Source organism: Cannabis sativa, chromosome 1 (genome assembly GCF_029168945.1).
Source record: "Cannabis sativa cultivar Pink pepper isolate KNU-18-1 chromosome 1, ASM2916894v1, whole genome shotgun sequence".
Classification (NCBI taxonomy): Eukaryota; Viridiplantae; Streptophyta; class Magnoliopsida; order Rosales; family Cannabaceae; genus Cannabis; species Cannabis sativa.
In genome coordinates this window covers 1,278,552-1,301,347 of record NC_083601.1, presented here as the reverse complement: position 1 = coordinate 1,301,347, position 22,796 = coordinate 1,278,552, and the positions used below count along the sequence as shown (strand labels likewise).

The following is a 22,796-nucleotide window of genomic DNA, read 5'->3' as shown; positions in this document are numbered from 1 at the left end:
GAAAATATTCTTCTTTTCAGGGGAAATTTTAACAAGTTTTTTCCTTACTCTTACACTCGTTAGTTATCTGTTAAAATCTCAACCTAAACATCTCCAAAAATCATGAAATTTCACGAAGGCCAAGCCAAGACCGTTGTGCATCACTTTTCTCTTGGACACGTTGAGAGAAAAATTATTTTTCTTGCACTAACGATCATTTTAATCGAAATAGTGAAAATCTCACGTTTCTGATAGTGGTACCCCTTTGTGAAATGTGGCCCGGACCAATCTCGGAATTTTTTTTGCCACTAGTCACAACGAATTTTTAATACTAAGACATGAATATGAAGATTGGTTTTGGGTTAAAATTTGTTGAAATGGCCCCCTAATTGAAAATATTCTTCTTTTCAGGGGAAATTTTAACAAGTTTTTTCCTTACTCTTACACTCGTTAGTTATCTGTTAAAATCTCAACCTACACATCTCCAAAAATCATGAAATTTCACGCGGGCCAAGCCAAGACCGTTGTGCATCACTTTTCTCTTGGACACGTTGAGAGAAAACTTAGTTTTCTTGCACTAACGCTCATTTTAATTGAAAATAGTGAAAATCTCACATTTCTGATAGTGGTACCCCTTTGTGAAATGTGGCCCGGACCAATCTCGGAATTTTTTTCGCCACTTGTCACAACGAATTTGTACTACTAAGACATGAATATGAAGATTGGTTTTGGCTTAAAATTTGTTGAAATGGCCCCCTTATTGAAAATATTCTTCTTTTCAGGGGAAATTTTAACAAGTTTTTTCCTTACTCTTACACTCGTTAGTTATCTGTTAAAATCTCAACCTAAACATCTTGAAAAATCATGAAATTTCACGGGGGCCAAGCCAAGACCGTTGTGCATCACTTTTCTCTTGGATACGTTGAGAGAAAAATTATTTTTCTTTAACTAACGATCATTTTAATCGAAATAGTGAAAATCTCACATTTCTGATAACGATCATTTTTCTTGCACTTCCAATAAGGAGACCCAGAATTTACCAAGTAAATTCACTGACTTATTAATTCCTTGTTGCATCCACTCATAGAACTTGGAATTGCACTCTCAGTTATATAGAACGCTCTATATGTTCCATGATATAGATACGTTATTAGTTATCCATTGTTATAATCCCAATAATCAATGATCCTCTATAGATGATCTACATTGTATATGAATTAAATTACCGTTACACCCTTCAATGTATTTTATCCTCAAAACACTTAGCCACCTATAAACGATATTTCAGTGAACTAAACATAATCACTAAAATGAGTACTCAACCATTTATCTCTATTTAGCCAAGCTCAAAGGAAATCATCATTTCACTTCTATGTTTCAAAAGAAGCTATATATTCTATATCTATGTTTAGCGCTCCCACTCGATTGCACTACCATGTTCCCAAAATGTACGTATCACCCTGACCAAAAAGTAGGCTTAACTAACAAATCAAAGAACATGTATAATACTCTTGAGATCGAACCTAACCATATCAGGATTAAGATCATTTGATCTAGGATCAACTAGGTGATATTGAATTGAATAGATATTACGGTAAGTTTATCATATTTGATTCAAAGTTCAATATCGGTCCCTTCCGATGCATACTCCATGCATCCAACCTAAGCTTTACTTTAACCAATGCCCTGAAAAGGACATAACACTTATTCAAGGTGCAAGTAAACTATTTTGCAGATTATCATATCCTGTATACTGATAAATCTAGGAATATATATTTAATCACATAATCTTGATTGCTTTCCACTGTGCTGACGACACAATAAACAAGAATATAAATGTGATAAGGGTTTGGATGAATTTACAAATTAAATAAACATATAAATGATAACATGAACCAAATGACACACAAATAAGTGATGAAAATACTTCTGTTTCTTTATTGATATTTAAAGGATAAAGATTACATTGCAATGGAGTTTTATTTAGGACATAAAACCCAACAAAAGCATGTTTAGCTAAACCATGTGCAACATGGTTAGCGTTTCTCCTAACATGAGAGATACGTGCTTTAGGGAAAAAGGATAAAAGACAACGAACATCCAAGATTAAATCAGAGAAACTAGACAGATCAGTGGATGTAGTAGTTAGAGCATGAAAAACTCTAAGGGCATCAGTCTCTATGTTGGTGATGTGAAGTTGTTGCTTCAGCGCCCAGTTGAGGCTATGAAATAGTGCTTTTGCTTCCATTTCGTCTGAACAAAAACAACATTGTGTCGGCTTAGAAAGTGCAGCAATTACCTGTCCACAACTGTCCTGAACAATGGCTCCTACTCCCAGTTTTTTTGTTGTTGAATTCCCATCAGCGTCAATGTTGAGTTTAAGACCAACAACAGTTGGGGGCTGCCAATGAACCTCTACAATGTTGTAGGAACTGCTAGACGAAGGAGCAGCGTTCTCGACAATAATAGGAGCTTGGTTGTTGTGTTTTCGAGTGGACGATAGTCTGAATTTTTCCACATAATCTTTAGCAAATGTTGTCGTTTGTTTCCCATCATAATTTTTACTACCATGTAAAGATTTATTTCTACACGACCATATAGCCTACAAGATGCATATGATTAGCTCAAAATCCCTTTGTGAATGTAGAGTAGAAAGGTAGAAAATATTATCACCATTGTACATTTGTTGTGCTTTCTTAGAGTCCATTAGGAAACCAGTATGTTTCCAAACAAATTTTGCGTGGGGGCAATTAAAAAGAGCATGCCAATAGACTCCCATGCACTAGAGCACATCGAACAGGCATCCGAGTCTAGCACTTTTCGTCGATGCAATGCTGCCGCAGTTGGAAGAGCATTATGCATAATCTTCCATGCAAAAATTTTTAGCTTGGAGGGAAGAGATAAATGCCAAAAAGTTTTTCACCAAGAACTATGCAAGTCTGAGGTGGAAGAATTTTGTTGCTCATCCAAGATTGCAGCCAAATGAAAACCGAACTTGACTATGTACTCACCCGATGTTGTGTGATGCCATACTAAATGATCAGCCGAGGGAAAGAAACTCAAAGGAATTGAGACAATTCTATCAATATCCAACTGACCGAAGTAGTTGTTTAGGATTTCAAGGTTCCATTCCCTTTTATCTGTGATGAGATTAGCAACTGGCAAGGATGGATCTCCCGTATAAGTGATTGGACAAAACTCCGTATGGCCGGGGATCCATTTGTGAAGACCACTTTGAATGTGAAAGCCAATCCCTACTTTAAATCGAAGGCCTTTAAGAAGTAGTTCACGCCCCCAATGGATGCTTTGCCATGTAAGTGATGGGGAGTTTCCAATTCTTGCTTCCAAAAATGACTTGTTGGAAAAATATCGACTCTTTAGAAGTTGACTTAGTAAGGACGTAGGCATGTCAAAAATTTTCCAAGCTTGCTTTGCAAGTAGCGCTTGATTGTAATTGCGTTGCCATTGGAGTGTTCGGAGAGAATGACATTACCGACTTTTGAGGATTTAGCATTTGACCTGAAGCTTTATGATATATATCAAGGGCTCTCTGAATAGCCAATGCAGAAGAGTTAGTTCCTTCACAAAATAGTAGACTGTCATCAGCGAAGAGGAGGTGAAAAATTAAAGGCGCTTGTCTCATGATACGTAGTCCTTGTAGGTTACCAATAGCTTCTTCATGTTGTAGCGATCGTGAAAGTCCTTCCGAACAGATTAGGAACAAATAGGGCGATAGTGGATCTCCTTGTCTCAGCCCTCTGGTAGGCCGCACAAGGCCCGTAGTATCTCCATTGAGTGGGAAGGTGAGGCTGGATGATAATAAACATTTAAAAATTAAGTTAGTCCATGACCTTACAAAGCCCATTTTATCCATGATAGCCCTTAAGTAGGTCCACTCAACACGATCAAAAGCCTTACTCATACCCAATTTGAGTGCTGAGAAACTTTTTTTGCCCCGTGTTCTATGTTGAATGTTGTGTACAAGTTCAAAGGCAACAAGCACATTATCAGTAATTAACCGGTTGGAAAGAAATGCACTTTTGAGTCTCAGAGATGACAATAGGGAGAGCTTCTTTGAATCTCAACACAATCATCTTGGAAATGATCTTGTAGATGACATTGCATAAACTGATTGGGCAAAAATTAGCCATGACTGTTGGTGAATTGACTTTTGGAACAAGGGTGATGATCGCCTTATTAATTAAATCCATGTCCATACCATGATTGAAGACCCCCAACACTACATCAGTAATAGAAGAACCAACAATATGCCAGTAATTTTGGTAGAACATTGCAGACATGCCATCACTACCAGGACTTTTGTCAGGGCTCATGGTTTTTAAAGCAGCAGTTATCTCCATTTCAGTAAAAGGGGCAGTGAGAGTGTCATTGATTGCAAGTGTAATTGAAGTGGGAATGGTGGATGTAACCTGGTCTATTGCAGTCGGGTCTGCTGCTGTAGCAGTGAAGAGATTGGCAAAAAATTCTGTGATAATGTTGGACATTCCTTCTTTTGAAGTTGTTTTGGTGTCGTTGCTGTCCAAGAGAGAATTAATTCTATTAGCAGCTTTACGTGAGGAAGGATGTGCGTGAAAAAATTTGGTATTTTGATCACCACTTCGTAGCCAATTGACACGCGATCGTTGTTGCCAATATTGCTCTTCTTGTTCCAATAATTCATCCAAGACGCTTTCAGACTTCTTTATATCATTAATTAAAGTCTGAGTTCTTGCTTGTTGATTGTTCAAACGTGACACTTGCTTCTGTGCTGTGGAGATTTTTTTCCTTCATATTGCCAAATGTAGACACATGCCATTGCTGTAAAGAAGATGAACAAGCTGCAATATTATGCAAAAACTTATCCATGGCAGAACCTGATGCTTGGGACGTCCATTGCTTCTCAATAATGTTGGCAGCCTCTTCATTTTGAAGCCACATTTGTTCAAACTTGAACCTAGTGCGTTGATGGTGTTGCTGCTGTTCTGAACTTTTTATATGAACATTGACTGCTATTGCTCGATGGTCAGAGTTATAGTAGTCAAGATGTTTAGTCACAATTGGAGTGAATTGGGAGGTCCAACAATCATTTACGAAGCACCAATCCAGCCTTTCTTTTACCGTGTTCACTGTGCATCTACCTTTGATCCATGTGTACGGGTCACCCTCAAAAGGAACCTCGTTTAAATGGCAGCAGTCAAGTACATTTAGAAATTGTTCCATTTGAGCCTCATTTCGAAGTACACCACCTACTTTGTTATCATTAGAAATGATCTCATTAAAGTCACTGATAACAAGTCAAACAGATAGAGGTGAGACATCTTTAAGTCTTTCTAAAAGAGTCCAAGTTTGAGAGCGGAGTTGAGTGAGCTCCATAGTTGTAAAATCTCAGTAACAGACTGCAATCTATTGTCATCATCAGCGTCACGCAATTTGTTTTCAATATTTGCTATCCTTTCTCTAAAAGCTTGAAAGAATAATAGTATTTTAACTACACATAAACAAACAATACGAATGAAAAATAAAAATAATGAGTAAATAAACATTATTGTAAATTTATATTTATTTTCACTATAGATAAACAAAATAAGCATCAATAGATAGAATTTATAGAAAACTAAATACTTCCAACAGATAAAATTAAAAAGAAAATATAAAATGACTTATCTTGTCAAATACAATTAGTGTCTCAAGTAGAAGCAATAATTTAATTATTTAAATAAGTATTATAACTCCAATAACTTTATAACTCAAATAGTTGATAACTTAAATTATGTTTATAATAATCTAATTTAACTATTTTACATAAAAAAAATTAATTATAAAAAAAGAAAATGATTGAAAGGAAAAATTATTAATCAACACAACAGTTTTTATTCGAAAAAAAATCAATAAGATAAAATTAGAGACACTGAAATAATATCCTTAAAAGAAATGTAGGCGCAATCATAAAAAGACAAACTTTTATTAAAAAATAATAAAATCTTCAAAGAAAAAGAAAAGAGAAAACATTATCTCAATTAAATTGTTGAAACATAATAAAGGAGATGTAGTAAGACATATATTTGTTCTTAAAAATATATCATACCAAAATATTCACATGAGTTTAGTACACTTGTTACATCTACTTCACACTGTCCCACTACAACATGTCTACTGCGTTATACATGAGGTTCTCAAAAAACATCTAGATTGCTTGCTTCAAGGAATGCAATCCATTCCTTAAGAACCTAAGGTAGTGGCAATAATACACCATTAAATAAATTTCTTTTTAATAGACGCCACTTCAGATTCAACCCATTTCAAGCAAAAGAAGGTTCTAATATAATAAATATATATACTTCATCAGATAAAGGTGCTCCTCCATAGGAATATAGCTCTGTCTTCAAGTATTCCAGCTGCTGTCTCATTGCATTTCATTGGATTCTAGACCTATATTAACCTATACACACAAAAGGGTAAATTTATTCGATGTTATTTTGATAAATCTAAAATTTAAAAAATATCATGTTTAAGACAGTAAAGTGAGTTTTTTTTTTTATACATAATAGTAACAGAGGAGATTAGGAAAGGCTTAAGGATTACAAGATATAGTGTATATCATGTGGAAAGCATATTGAGGCTATTGTTATTTCAATAGAACATCATACATAGCCCAGAAGAAAGGATCGTCTCATGTCTTGTTCAAAACAAGGAAGATGAAAATTAGAAATCATAATTATTAGATTGACTTTTGACACTGATGATTCTAGTGTGAATTCAATATCGTCATCCTTATTAAACAAATATTTCACAGAGAAGTACGAGACTCAAAAAGGCAGATGGTTCACCTATTTATCGATATTTGTACAATAAATGGGTCTTGCCACTCAGCGTTAGGGATTTGACTGTTGTTAATATGGGCTCGTTCATCCTTCATCATCGACAATATACCTCAACAAAAAGGCAGAGGGTTAACCTGTTTCCTAATATTTTGTCGATTTACCTCAAGAGTGTTGGAATCGACTTCCTCTCCCTTTCTATGTCGTTTTCTTCAGAAATTGGTGGCTGAAGAATAGCCCCAATTTATAGTGCACTTTTGATTGAATACTTATTTTTCGCCACTATATGTTTTGATAGTTTCAAAAATAGATTTGTTTTAAATAAATTAATAAATTATACTTAGTTTTATGCCTAGATACTTTCTATTTATATTAATTTATTTAAAAATTAATATTAAAATATATCTTAATAAAAAAAAAACTGTCATTTTTTATAAAAATTCACTCAATAGATATATATATTTTTTGAAATATTAAAATATCTTCTTAACTACCATAAATATTATGAAAAAAAATAGGAAAATTTTAAAAAGGGTAAAATTACAATATTACTATGGGCCGGCCCAATCAACATTTATACAGCCCACATTGAAAATATTACAAAAATACCACCTGGCCTATACCTTCAGCCGCACGTCATGAACGGAGACGATGAAGAAACCTCCATCGATCCAGTCTGCTACGCAACCAGAATGAAACCAGATCGAGCGTAGAACAACCATAAATTCCTGCAAATTTTGATTGGAAAAGAACAACTCCAAGGATCTAAACAGAAAAATTAAAAAAAAACCAGAAAAACCGTGAAGAAACTGAAATTAAACATTTGATTTCGGTTTTTATCGTTCAAAATCACTCAATCGAGCCTCGAAAATCCAGATTGAAGCAATGTAAATCTGTATTAAACAGGTCAAAAGCTCCCCCTCAAATCCAAAAAAAGGTATGAAATGAAATTTTTTTCAACAATGATATACGTCATATACAGTTGCATTCTGGTTGATTCACTGGTGTACAACAGGCAATTCAGATTCTTAAAAACAAAAAATAAGATCTGATTCTAATTAAGGAACCACATGATATGAATAAGGCTTCTTTTAATTTTTTAAGTTGCCTTACAGTTGCAATATCGTTTTAAAATGGTTTACAAATTATGAAGAAGTGTCACTTGACGTGTACCAAAAGCTAGCAGATATACAAGGTACGATTTATGTAAATGGTGGCAAATTAGTTTTATAATAGTTGGAAATTGATCTGATTCAAATAAACATGATGAAAAGTGACAATGAGAAACAACTATGTTATTTTGAATAAAGAGTTGTGATTTTTAAGTTGATTTACAGTTGCATAATAATTTTATAATAGTTTAATTACATTTTTTGCATGAATTTATTTTGGAAAAGAGAAAGGATAAAACCGTTTGAGAAACGGTTAGTTTCTAAAATATTTGTTGAAGTTTCTTAATAGTTTTATTTTCGTTTCCTTATAGTTTATTAACAGCAAAAAAATAATAATATAAAAAATGGCAAAAGCAGGAATCAGGATAGGAAATACAATGCTTGAACAAAGGGACAGAAATAGAAGTAAGTTTGTACTCTATTTCATAACACAATCAAACCGGTTTTAAATTCGTTGCCTTGCACTAATAACCATTTCAAAATCACAGGAAAAGAAAGACATTCCATTCCTAGTCTTCTACAATGGACAATTCGATGATCGAATGAATTATAAAAATTATGAAGCTAGTGGACATTACATTTCAGCCAATTGTAACTATGAAGATTTACAACAGAAACTCAAAGATGTCCTGGAATGCAACCAAGAAAACACTGTTTTGCAACTGAAATATCAAGTGAAGGAAGGATACCAACCATTGAGGATAAAGGATGATCAAAGCCTGCATTTCTACATACAACTCAAACTGAAGGACCCCGACTTCACAACATACCCATTGTGTGTGAATGTCATCAACAACCCAACAACAACCATCAATGCATCATTCTTGGGAAATGACAATTCATTAATTACACATACAAGCGCCTTCGAACCGATCGAATACAATGCAGCAACAACAGAAGACTCAACAAATCAACAACATACAATTGAAGCTACAGAACCGGAAGATGGGGGAGAAAATTTTGACTTCATGGACTATGCAAAACTTGTGGCAGAGGAGATGGTTGAGCAACTGGAAAATAACAAAACAGGGAACCAGAAATCACAGATTATGACGAACTACTAATCACAGATCCGCAACATCCTGAAATAGAAGAAGCACAAATATACAAAGACAAAGAAACACTCTAGAGTGTGCTCGGTTTCTATGCAATTAGGAACAACTTCCAATTCAGAGTGAAAAAATCATGTGCAAGAACATACAAGATTTATTGTTTGGATCCAAAATGCAAGTGGGCACTAACGGCATCCAGAAACGGGCCAACAAAGTCATTCATCATTCGAAAGTATGACAAGAAGGTGATACACACTTGTGATCTAAACATAAGATTTGCCAACAAAAGACAAGCTACAACGAAATTGATTGGAAACTACATCAAGCGACGGTTTACTAACATAAAAACAACTCAAACGCCACAAGACATCAGAGGAGAAATGAAACACAAGTATGGGGTGAGAATGAACTACATGAAAGCATGGAGAAGCAAAGAGCACGCGCAAGAAGAATTACGAGGAAAAGCCAACGAATCATACAAGCTGCTGCCAAGTTTTTTGCACATGTTGCAAAAAACTAATCCCGGAACAATAATGCACATGCAAACAGAGGATGACAACAGCTTCAAGTACTTGTTTGTCGCACTGGATGGTTCAATAAAAGGATGGAAGAAGTGCAAACCTATAATAGTTGTTGACGAAACTTTCCTTAAATCAACATATGGAGGTACATTGCTCTCTGCTTGTACACAAGACGCAAATGGCCACATTTTTTCACTAGCTTTTTTTGTTGTGGATTCAGAAAACAACAACTCATGACAATGGTTTTTCACAAAAGTAAGAGAAACATATGGGATTAGAGAAGAACAATGCTTGATCTCAAATAGACATGAGAGCATAATTACGGCAGCTGCTCATGTATTCCCAGAAATCATGCATTGCTATTGTGTATACCACCTGTTAAGTAACCTAAAAGCAACCTTCAAGAAGAATGCAAGCAAGCTGGATAAACCATTCTTCGCTGCAGCCAGAGCATACACAGAGAAGAAATTTGAATACCATATGAGCGAGTTGGACAGCTTGGACATCCGTGTCAGACCATATTTACAACAAGTTGGATACCACAAATGGTCAAGATACCACTGTAAAAACAACAGGTATTCAACTATGACTTCAAACATTGCTGAATCACTAAATGCAGCAAACTTAGTAGCTAGAGAGCTACCAATCACAACACTGATGGAGTCATTGAGAGCTTTGATACAACAATGGACATACACAAACAGGAAAAAGGCACAGAAAACAACAACATTTTTAACACCTACAGCAGAGTAGAAATTAGTCAACAACTTTGTGGACTCATTGACAGAACATGTAAAAATCTCTTAAATTTTTAAGTTGCATTACAGTTTCTTAATAGTTTATTTTCCGTTTTATAAACATAATAACAATTTTATAAATTTAATTAATTCGCAGGTAAAGCCAATAAACGAGACCATGTTCGAAGTCGTAGAACTAACCAGATCATGGGTCATCAACCTCAAGGAGAAAACATGCAGTTGCAACCGATTCCAACTTGACGAGTTACCGTGTGCTCATGCGCTTGCTGTTATAAAAGAGATGAACTTGAATGTTTACAACTACTGTTCAGGTTATTACACGACAAGAACATGGCTTGAAATATACAATGGCTCAACATATCCGGTACACAATCACACAACATGGGATGTACCACAAAACATAAAAGATCTCATTGTTCTGCAACCAAACAAGAAAATAAGATCTGCAAGACCAAGGAAACGAAAGTTTTTATCTGAATGGGATACAAAAAAACATAACAGGTGCAGCAAATGTGGTCAACACGGGCACAACCGAAAGACATACAACAATCAAGCAATAAAATAGACACAGATGAATTATTTGAATTGTTTAATTCTGTGTGAGAATTCAAACAGGTTGATGTGTTATATTCTATACACAAGGGATTTTATTTTTTTTTTGAATTTTAAACAGTTTGGTAATAGTTGCAAAATCGTTTTGTTACAGTTTTAACACTTCTTAAATATTTAGTACAAAAATAACTTCTTAATTACAGTTTTAAAAAAAAGTCATATAAGAATTGATAAAACATAAGTAATTAAAGGAAAAAGGAGCAATGAAAAAACAGGGAATTAAATACATTAATAGTCAATTTTAAAATACAAGTACATTGTTTGTATATAGTTGGAAAATAGTTTCTATATAGTTGTGCGACTGTATATAAAAACTTGAACAATTAGAAAAACATACAACTTCTGCTGATACAAACATATAGAATAAACATATTATAAAGATTAATGTCAAATATCCTAAAAGTTTAAAACTAGATCCAGAGTATAAAACCAAATATGATACCTATATTCAACCAATAACACTAACTATTGTCTGATAATAGAATCAACCAATAACACCAAATTGTCACCAACTTAAAAGACCCTACTTTTTCAATTTAGAAGCCTTAGAAGACTTGCTTTGCTTCTCATCCTCGCTATCAATGCTTTCATCAATTTTCCTTTGGCCATATGAGAAGAAAAGGGCAGCAAGACGAGTACGATAAACTTCGATGTCAAAATCCGCAGGAACATCTTTTCCATGGATGAAGATCTCGGCAAATGCAGCCACATATGCTCCGCAATCACTATAAAACAAAAAAAAGGAAAAACAGTTTAGCAACTAAAAAACAACATAAAATAAACTTAAAAGAAACAACTCACTTTTTCTGCTGAGACGGCAGACCACTATTCTCCACAATTCTTAGAGGAGCTGTAGGGTCAGAACCTAAAGCAGGAGCATGTGACCTATTCTTCCAGAAATTAAGGAGATCAAAAAACAAAGGGAGCAGCACAGAATAAGCCTTCATGGCATTCCTAGCTGCAACATTCATTTTCGCAGTCCTCAAATAATTATACAGAAACAGAATCCCTTCATTCAAGTCAAGATGACCAAACACCCAATGACTTTCCCTCCTTAGATTGATGATGAATAACACATGATCGGCTTCATACCAAGGCTTAGAACACGGAATGCGCAAACCTCAAATGTAATGCGCTATTGGGTGGGCAGCGTGAATGCGCGACATCTTAGTCTTCATTGACTTGGCTTTGTTAAATTTGTGGTACAAAGCTTGGATGGAATCATCAAAGAGACAATCAGTTGTCGCAAAATTCAACGTCACAATGGAAGAATATTTACCTTTTTTCCTAAGGTAATAGAATATGGTGTTCATATGCTGAAACAAAAACATCACAGAAACACAAATCAAAAGGTTGAACAACTGTTTAAAAACTTTAATATAGTATCTAAAGTTAAAAACATTTAAAAAGCAACTGAAAACCAACTATCATAAACTATAATGGAAAATGGAAACTTTACCGAGTCGTTTATAAACATGTCGCAGGTAGCCAAATGATAAAACCATGTTTTATCCTCCACATAATCAACACCTAACCTAAAACTGGGGAAAATTTCTTTGCATCATCAACATAACAATTGTAATGCTTAAAAGAACAAACAAACAACAAAAAAACAATATTAAAACCAGAATAAAACTAAAAAATAAAACAGAATACAAATACAGATTTAATAAAAAAAAGTCACCTAGGATGTTTAAGCAAGCCTTGACCAATCCACGCGTCAAACTTTGCCTCAGTCTCAGGAGATACAGGATCAGCAAATGAATCATTAAGAGCATAAAGGCCCTTCACATAAGTAACCATTTTAAAATCCCTATCATCCCCAGCTGATTGAGAACCTGAGGACATTAACTCCATTGGAGTGCTCCCCACATCAGCCGACCCGAAATCAACAAAAGGAGATTTCAAGGCCGGAGCACGCTTCCTCTTATCCAACAGAGGTGTATCAGAAACAGTGTCCTCAGTTTCTTCATCAGTATGAAGGGCAGCTGACTTTTGACCAGCAACATCTGGATTGGGTTGGGGGACCTAAAAAACAAAGACTCAAATTAAATAGTTGCAAAACAAACAGAAAACTATTAAGCAACCAAAAAGAAACCTAATTTTCTTGCAAACAAATTAAGATACACTTACATGGATTTTACGAACAGCCTCCAAGCCAACCAACACAACTTGATCATCATCTATTTCAAGCTGGCTTAACCCATCAAAAAAATCGTCCCCCTTTAATCCAGACTCATTACCCTTTGGCTTCTCAACATCCTTAGCCTTCTCATCACTGCCTCCAACAGCCTCAGATGGATTCACATCAGAAGGAGGAACATCGTTAACAACCTTATCAGCATCGTCAACATCACCACCATCTTTAACCAACTCATGACCATCATTGGAGTCGGAATCAATATTTTCAGGATCAGGCAGTTCATTCTCATCATCCTCAGCATCATCATCATCATCATCATCATCATCAGCACCATCATCAGAATCTTAAGTTACTAATTCATCAGATGACTTCCCTGATTCAAACAACACAAATGCAACTTAAATGAAACAGTGAAGAAACTAAAAACAAAGTATGAAAAAAATAGAAACAATAAACTATTAATAAATACCTCATCAGAAGGACGACGATGATGTTGGGAATTATTTTACCAGGATCTTAGATCTACTCACAAGTATGTTTATTAACATCCTAAATATGAACTTTCTAAAACGATAAAATAAACACATATAAAGTTAAGAAAACCTTACATTGATGCAGCGGAATAAATGTCTCCTTCCACTCAGATCTCTAACCCTTGATTCCTTTACGTAGCGAGTATAATCAAGATCTGAGCCCGAATCTCCTTCTTCTTCAAGCTTTGATCCTTCACAGTCTTCCAATCTATGATTGAGTTACTGCTTACTGTGTGTGGGCACTTACTCTTTCACTAGGGTCACGAAAAAGATGAAGGAAAAGAGGGAGAGAGGTTTCGGCCAAGGTAGAGAGTGAGGGAAGGCTCAGTTTTTCTGAAGAGAGAAATTTCTGTCAGAAAGCTAATGAAAGCATGTGTTGTGAATGAGCCATCACTTTCTATTTATAGGCAACTTACTAGGTTTAGGTTAGGATTTATTTGGCATTAAAATAATGAAAATATTAATTTGAAAAATCATATTAAGTGGCCGGCCATAGGTGTTGTCATGGGCCCCACTTAATTTTGCAATTTTATCAAATTTTATCTCTATTTTCTCAAAAATGCCAATTTTCCAATTCTAACCTTTTAAATGCCAAAACTAATTATTTAATAATTAAAATACATTATTAAATAATATTGTCATTTAATTTAATTATTAATTAGACATATAAAGTCTATTAATAAATAAATAAACCTAGAAAACTCTTTTCCTTACAATTTCACCCCTGAATAGTGAAAATTCATAAAATCAGACATAGTCTAACTTTAGAATTATAATTGATCAATCACGAATCAATTAATGAGTCTTATAAGCGAGAATGTTCTCAACTAGAATGGGGACCATGGATCTATATGCCGAGCTTCCAATAAGTGAACCAAATTTACCAAGTAAATTCCTACTTATTAATTCTTCGTTGAATCCACTCTTAGAACTTAGAATTGCACTCTCAGACTTATATAGAGCATATTGTATGTTTCACGATACCAATATACTATCTCATTTAACCATTGTTATAATCTTATTGTGATTTAAAGATCCTCTATATAGATGATTTACATCGAGATGGGATTTCTTTACCGTTCTCACCCCTCAATGTATTTTGCCCCTTAAAACACTTAGCTACTGTAAATGGTGTTTAATGATCTAATAATTAGTCGGTTAAACAAGAGCTCATCCATTTACTTCTATTTGCTAAGCTCGAAGGGAATCATCACTTAACTTCTATACACCGGTAGAAGCTATAGATTCCATATTTATGTTCAGCACTCCCACACAATCATACTATCATGTTCCCAAAATATACGTATCACCCTGACCCACAAGTAGGCTTAACTAATAAATCAAATAACATGAATAGCACTCCTGAGTTGAGCCCAAGCATATCAGGATTTAGATTCTTTTCAATCTTAAGATCAACTACCGATATTGACTTGGAAAGATATGTATAACGGTAAGTTTGTAATATCTTAACTTAGTTGCAATATCGGTCCGGTCCAATGTATACTCCATACATTCGAAACTAGTATACTTTACTAATGTCCTGGAAAGAACATAACACTTACTCCAAGTGTAAGTACACATCATCGCTGATTATCACATTAGTGTAAATCCAATAACACTGATGAAACAGGGACCAAAACTTTTGATTCATATGATCACAATCACATTCCACTGTGTTGACGATACTGCAATTGTGAATAAACATATGATCTGGATTTAACTGATTTTGTGTGTATGAATGTAATAAACATATTAAACATATTAAACCATTAGCATGTAAAATTCATGCAAACATCAATCACTTCAAATTTCTTATATTGATAACTAATCACATTGTAAAGAGTTTTATTTAGGGCATAAAACCTAACAAACTCCCACTTGCACTAATATAAAACAAACTGTGCAAATAGGTCAATCTGATGTCTTGATCTTTAGATCAAGTGTAGTATATTTGAATCCACCCAAACTTCTGGAAACTAGTTCATAAATACTCTTATGAAACATCCTTTACTATATGCTTTACTCATCAAGGGATACTGAAATCTTTACTGTTTTAAAAGTACATCTGAATTAACAGAGGACATATCTCTCATATTTTAAAATATGTAATTGAGATAATACAGTGTAGACTTTTCTTCAGTGATATAACTTTCTGGTATTTTCGAATAGACCAAGTTATAGTTCTTCTCTGGTAGAGCTTGAATTATTATACAATAATTCCTCCACCCCCAAAGTAAGCACCATCTTAAGAATTTCGAAATTAGATGGTGTGATACAAAGACAACTGATACACAGTTCCTTAATATCTGACATATAGATCACTTTCATAAATCCTTCTTGAATATCTTCTAATGTTCCCTATTTGATTACATCTCAGATAGCTCCCACTCAATAACAGATGTCTGGTTAAATAATACTTTTAACCTCTGATTGTTTAGAGAGTTACCTAGTTGTGACTTTTGTATTAGTCTGAAACTTTAAGTCAAGACTAAGTCATCAACATAGCAGACTAGTATTTGAAGTGAAAAAAAATACATGCCAGAGATTAAGTAATCAAAATTAAGATACCATCAAATTTTATGAGGATTAAGAATTCTATGTTCAAGTCATTTGAATGGACTGAACTAGAGTTCTTTATCTTATTCTCATAATTCTGATAAGCTATACCTATCCATGTGAATGGTTAGATTTGCTTTTCAGTAGTGTTCTTAAGTACCTATCACAATTATCAACCTAATGAAGATGGGTATAGAACTTTAAAATTCTCCCACTCAATTAAGGTAGTGTGAAACTTTAACAAAGAACTTTCAAAGGTATCAAACTCTTACTTACAACAGTAAAAACGAAATGGAACATACAATCAAGATCAAGAATTTATATTGACAATAGCTGACTCATTATATTACTTCTATGTTTAAACAAGATATGTGTTTCGTAGGGAATTGTGGAATAGACTCCACCCCTAAGTATATAGAGATTATGATCCACCCCTAAAGGTTGTAAAGATCATGATTCTCTAAGTGTGATAGAGTTTATGTGGAGTTGAATACTATCCAGAGTTCATTAGATATAAAAGATCGTTGAACTGCATAGTTTTCTTAACTTTTCTCCACCCCTATCAGATCATAAGATCCTTTTATTAAACAAATTCTTAATAATTGTATTAGAATGAACAATTATTGATAAACATAGAAATAATTTCTAGTGTTTATATAATATAACTCTATGAAGAGTTGTAAATATTATAGAATTTGCATCAATAATAAAAACACTTACACATACAAACATATAAATATAATGTGGTAATAATTGATGAAGATAGAATTAAATGAAGCTCAATCTCATAAATTGCAATAGGGAATTTCGAATAAAACTTTATTAATAATAAAAAAAATATTGCAACAATATGAGAGAAACAGGGATAAATATCCCTAACTAAAATTTGAAATCCAAATTGTCTTTAAACTAAAACAATTAATTCAAAAAATAAATTGAAGAGCTTCATCTTCATCTGGACGATTTCACCCTTGGTCCAGCTTGCTGATCCAACTCAATTGAGTTCAAGTAGCTTGGCCTATAAGAAGAAGAAAACAAATAAACAAAGTTAGTCCGTAATTATAAATCCAATTGGATAATAATTCACTAAAACTCTTAAAGTTTATGAAAGGAAATACCTTGTTTCTTTGCAAGAAGTTTAGGACATTGGGGTTTCCAATGGCCTTTTTCATTGCAGTGGAAACACTTTCCTTTAAGTGTAGCATCACCAGAAGGAGCGGTCTTTTTCATGACTTTTGTTCGCTTCTTGGTGTTCTTCCACTTCTTCTTCGATTTGGGCTTTGAAGCAGAGGCGACATTTGCTTCAGGTTTCATCGTCCCATTACCATTACCAGGATGAGGTTTACTCCCTTTCTTCTTGGGTCCTCCAATCAAATTTTCATAAGTTTGAAGGTCATTGACTAATTCATGAAAGTCAATTTCCTTCTTATTCATGACATAATTTGATGTGTATGGTAGAAATGCTGGAGTCAGGCTATTCAAGATAAGACTAACTTGAGTAGCATCGTCCATTTCAGCACCATGATCCTGGGCTTCTTGGAAATAACTGGACATGAGGAGAACATGATCGCGCACGTTTTGATGAGGTTCCATCCGTGCGTTAATGTACTTCTTAGTCGCGTCAAAGCGTGACTGAAGTGATGCCTTACCGAATAGCTCATTTAACTTCGTCATAACTTGAGCCTTCTCAGTTTTAGAAAACCGAGTTTTGAGGGTGTCAACCATGCTAGAAAGCATAAAGTATAGAGCTTTGTCATTTGCCTTCGCCAACGCTCATACTTTTCTTTCACGGCTTTGGATGCATTATCCCTGTGCACTTCGTGTGACGGCTCGGTTAAAACAAACAAGGCACTTTCTCCTATGAGAGCAATATTAATGTTCTCATTCCATTTATTAAAGTTATATCCATTCAGCTTATTTTCGGTCAACGGTGATAACATGGGATTCATTTTGACAACCCGGATACTACAAAATAATAGAAATCAACAAATAGAAATTAATAATGGTTTAACACACAAAATCAATTCAGAAATTATAAGCACATAGCAAGTAGGAATGATATGAGAAAATACTTAAAAATTCAATCCTAAATAATTTCCAAGGTTTTCAACAAACTGATATCAGTGTCCCGTTTAGGCGAGAGTCAAGGCTACCATCCATTGAATAGAGTTGTCAGCTCATCTAAAATGTTAAACATTCTAGCAACCTTTTATTCGATCAAGATCAGAATCCAGCGTTGTCCCGTTTAGGCGAGAGTCAAGGCTATTCTATCTCATGAGCTTCTACCATTGTTTCGCAATTTGCAAGTCAAATATGGTCGCCACCATTAGGGTGATCTATACCATATAAAACACTTGCAAACCACTTATCATGCGAGATTAAACGGTGCGAAATTGCTAATGAACGTTCCTCCATTAGGGAGGATTACTCACTAAAACAAACGCGGTGTAAAACCCACAATGGAGATCGAATATCTTAATAATAATAAAGCTCATTGTTTAAAATGTATTTTCTTATTATTCTAATAAATAAATCTCATTAAATTCTATTTAAGAATTAAAATTCAAAAATAAGAATTTAATATAATATTTATAAAATTATACTAGATGGTGATTGAAATAAAATTAATTATTTCCATCTTAGTAATAATCTTAAATATAAATATTAAGGAAATTAATTTAAGATGAATTAAATAAATAATTAGCAACTTAAAAATTTCCTTCGAGAATATATTTATTGGGTTTGAAAATTAAGTATAAAAAAAAATACAATTTTCGAAAAATAATAAAAATAGAAAAGAAATACTTCAAGCAAAAATATCATCTATCTAGATATTCTTTTGACTAGTTAATTCAATTTCTAATAATATATATATTCTAAATTCACTTATTTTAAATTAATCTATTAAATGAAAAAATCATTGACTTGAGTTGGTCCAAGAATTAATTAAAAAAAAATAATTAATTTACAACTCAATCTATTTTTCAAAAAAAAAATCGAAAATATTGCATAATGCAATTTTCGAAATTGATTAATAAAATAAAGAAAAATATATATTTTGAAAATTATTTAAATTTAAGTTGAAAAATTAAATTTCAACCTAAAAATAATTTTCGATTTAATTAAGTGTCATGAAAAATCAATAAATATTTAAGTATCATGATGAAAATCAACTTAGATATTTAGATTTTTCAACTTAATTAATTGTATTAAATTCAAGAAATAAATAATTAAGTGTAGAGAAGCCTTAATTATTAATTTCTATTTAATACTAGGAAAAATATACTTAATAAAATTGTACCAAAATTAATTATTTAAATAATTAATTTCACAAAAGTATAATATTTTCCTATATAAGTATTAGAAATAATAAGTAGTCTAGAAATTACTATCTAGAAAATATCTTATTTGACTAAGTATCTTTTCAAAATTTGAAAAATATCTAATTTAAGTTATATAGAAAAAATCTAAAACTTAAATAATTTCAAATCTAGATTTAATTAAATATCACAAATTAAGTTGTAACCACTTAATTTGAAGATATCTTTTAAAGTTAATATTTGAAAAGATATTAACAAAAAAAATATCTAAGATATTCCATTTCAAGTTAATATTTGAAAAGATATTAACTTAAAAAAAATATCTTAAGAATCTTTAATAACTAATGCCTAAGATTCCTCAACTTGATTTAAAATTTAAATCAAATATTCAAATTTAAGTTAGTTAAGAAAAATCAGTTGATACAACTAATTTATAACTTAAATAGGAATATTTAATTAAATAAGCTCCAGAAAGAATCTTAGTTAGTTAAAATTCTATATTTAATTAAATACAAGAAAAATACAAATAGTTTATCTAGAAATAATATCTAAACTAAAAGTGTTTTTCTTAAAATTAACTTTAAAATATTAAAATGAAAATAAATTTTCATATATTTTAAAAGTTAATTATGTTGCTAATTCAATTTTATTAGGTCAAACTATTATAATTAACCTAGTACAGTTATTCAAATCAGGCAAATGGGCCTTCACAATTGGGGTAGTTCATGTGAGGGGTGCCGGGTTCGGTATGTCGTACCCACTTCTATGGCACCCAACTCTCACACAAGGCCCAAAAGAGAGGAATTTAACCTTAAAATGAATAACTGTTATTAATTGAATAGGTCCAATAACTAAATGGACCTAAATAAAATCTATCATGGTGTGACATTTTATTTAGCAACAACCTATATGCATCTATATAATAAAATAAACATATAGGCTCACACAGGCACACTTGGATGGATCCTATCATGTTGCTAGGTCATACACAGATGAAAGAAGATTGTAAAATTTACCTGTTACAAATTATTTACTTGACCAAGGGAGCCATCAGATCATTAGATCTGGCAAAAAGTAACCATGGCTATTTGCAATCAAGTAATAATAGGTTTTTAAAACTTACATACAAGCTAAAAACACATACTCCTGCAACAAGGTTCGTGGATAGTTGGAAGTAGGATTTATTTAATTTTAAATAAATAATTTCGAAAAATAAATAATTAAATAAAATATTTTAATTAATTTCGAAAAAAATAAAAAAAATTAATTAATTTCGAAAAAATAAAAAAATATTTAAAATTTCGAAATTATTTTAAAAAAAAATTTAAAATTAAACCTACTATTTGAAAAATTAGGTTTCAACCAACCTAAATATCATTTCAAAATTTGCTAACTACTTTTAAAATTAAATGTTATTTTAAAATTAAAAATTAAATAAAAATTAGAAAAGATAAATAAAATATCTTTTCAGATTTTTAAATTTAATTTAAATAAATAAAATAACAAAATTTAAAAGTTAGCAAAATATCTTATATCTATTTAAAATTACATGATTATAAATATCTTATTTTAAATTTAAATAAGGTCAAAATATCTAAAAAGATTTAAAAAATCTTAATAGATAAGATATTTTTAAAATATCTTAAAAGATAAGATATTTTTAAATATCTTAAAAGATATTATAAATATCTTTAAAAGATATTATAAATATCTTAAAAGATAAGATATTTTTAAATATCTTAAAAGATATTATAAATATCTTAAAAGATATTTTAAATATCAAAAAATATCTGACCTTAAATTTAAAAAAAAATATAATCAAATTTAAAAATAAGATAGATTTTTAAGCAAAAAGATAAATACTAGTTCTATTCAAATTCAAATTTCACTAATATCTTGAATTAAATTAAAAAAAATTAAATTAATTCAAAATGATAATTAGAATTGAATTAGGAATAGTAATAGTATATATATAAAACCATACAAAAAATTGGAAGTTAATTCCATGAAAAGGTATGAAAAATTGAAGAAAATTGAAAAAATTCGAAACTGTACGGACAGCTGCGATCATGAAACTATCAAGACAAAATTTCCGATTTTGTCAAATCTTCCAAAAATCATAACTAATTCAAATAAAATCCAAATTGAGTTCTGTAAAAGGCTAACTTGCTTAATTTTTTCCATACTATCCAATAAAAATAATTCCAGAACCGAAATAACAATTATTTTTCACGAAAATTTCATAATCATCAATCAATCATCAAATAACACTCAATACAACATAATACCATCCAAAGAACATACAAACAATCGTTTTAAAGTCCAAATTACATGCAAGTAAATCAATTACCATGGCTACGAGGCCGTTGTTGGGAATTATTTTACCAGGATCTTAGATCTACTCACAAGTATGTTTATTAACATCCTAAATATGAACTTTCTAAAACGATAAAATAAACACATATAAAGTTAAGAAAACCTTACATTGATGCAGCGGAATAAATGTCTCCTTCCACTCAGATCTCTAACCCTTGATTCCTTTCTCGTAGCAGAGAGTATAATCAAGATCTGAGCCCGAATCTCCTTCTTCTTCAAGCTTTGATCCTTCACAGTCTTCCAATCTATGATTGAGTTACGCATCTTGTGTGTGGGCACTTACTCTTTCACTAGGGTCACGAAAAAGATGAAGGAAAAGAGGGAGAGAGGTTTCGGCCAAGGTAGAGAGTGAGGGAAGGCTCGGCTTTTACGAAGAGAGAAATTTCTGTCAGAAAGCTAATGAAAGCATGTGTTGTGAATGAGCCATCACTTTCTATTTATAGGCAACTTACTAGGTTTAGGTTAGGATTTATTTGGCATTAAAATAATGAAAATATTAATTTGAAAAATCATATTAAGTGGCCGGCCATAGGTGTTGTCATGGGCCCCACTTAATTTTGCAATTTTATCAAATTTTATCTCTATTTTCTCAAAAATGCCAATTTTCCAATTCTAACCTTTTAAATGCCAAAACTAATTATTTAATAATTAAAATACATTATTAAATAATATTGTCATTTAATTTAATTATTAATTAGACATATAAAGTCTATTAATAAATAAATAAACCTAGAAAACTCTTTTCCTTACAATTTCACCTCGAATAGTGAAAATTCATAAAATCGGACATAGTCTAACTTTAGAATTATAATTGATCAATCACGAATCAATTAATGAGTCTTATAAGCAGTAATGTTCTCAACTAGAATGGGGACCATGGATCTATATGCTGAGCTTCCAATAAGTGAACCAAATTTACCAAGTAAATTCCTACTTATTAATTCTTCGTTGAATCC

The 22,796-nt window shown here is 32.2% G+C and overlaps 1 long non-coding RNA gene across 1 annotated transcript; it reads right to left on the bottom strand.

Annotated features, from left to right (window-relative positions):
- Positions 1-5,974: 5,974 nt before the first annotated feature.
- On the bottom strand, positions 5,975-7,719 carry LOC133030024 (uncharacterized). The gene is made up of 2 exons (XR_009683930.1): positions 6,807-7,719; positions 5,975-6,418 (listed from the first exon to the last, which is right to left on the bottom strand). It is a non-coding gene; the product is annotated as an uncharacterized LOC133030024 (long non-coding RNA).
- Between the last annotated feature and the right edge of the window lie 15,077 nt (positions 7,720-22,796).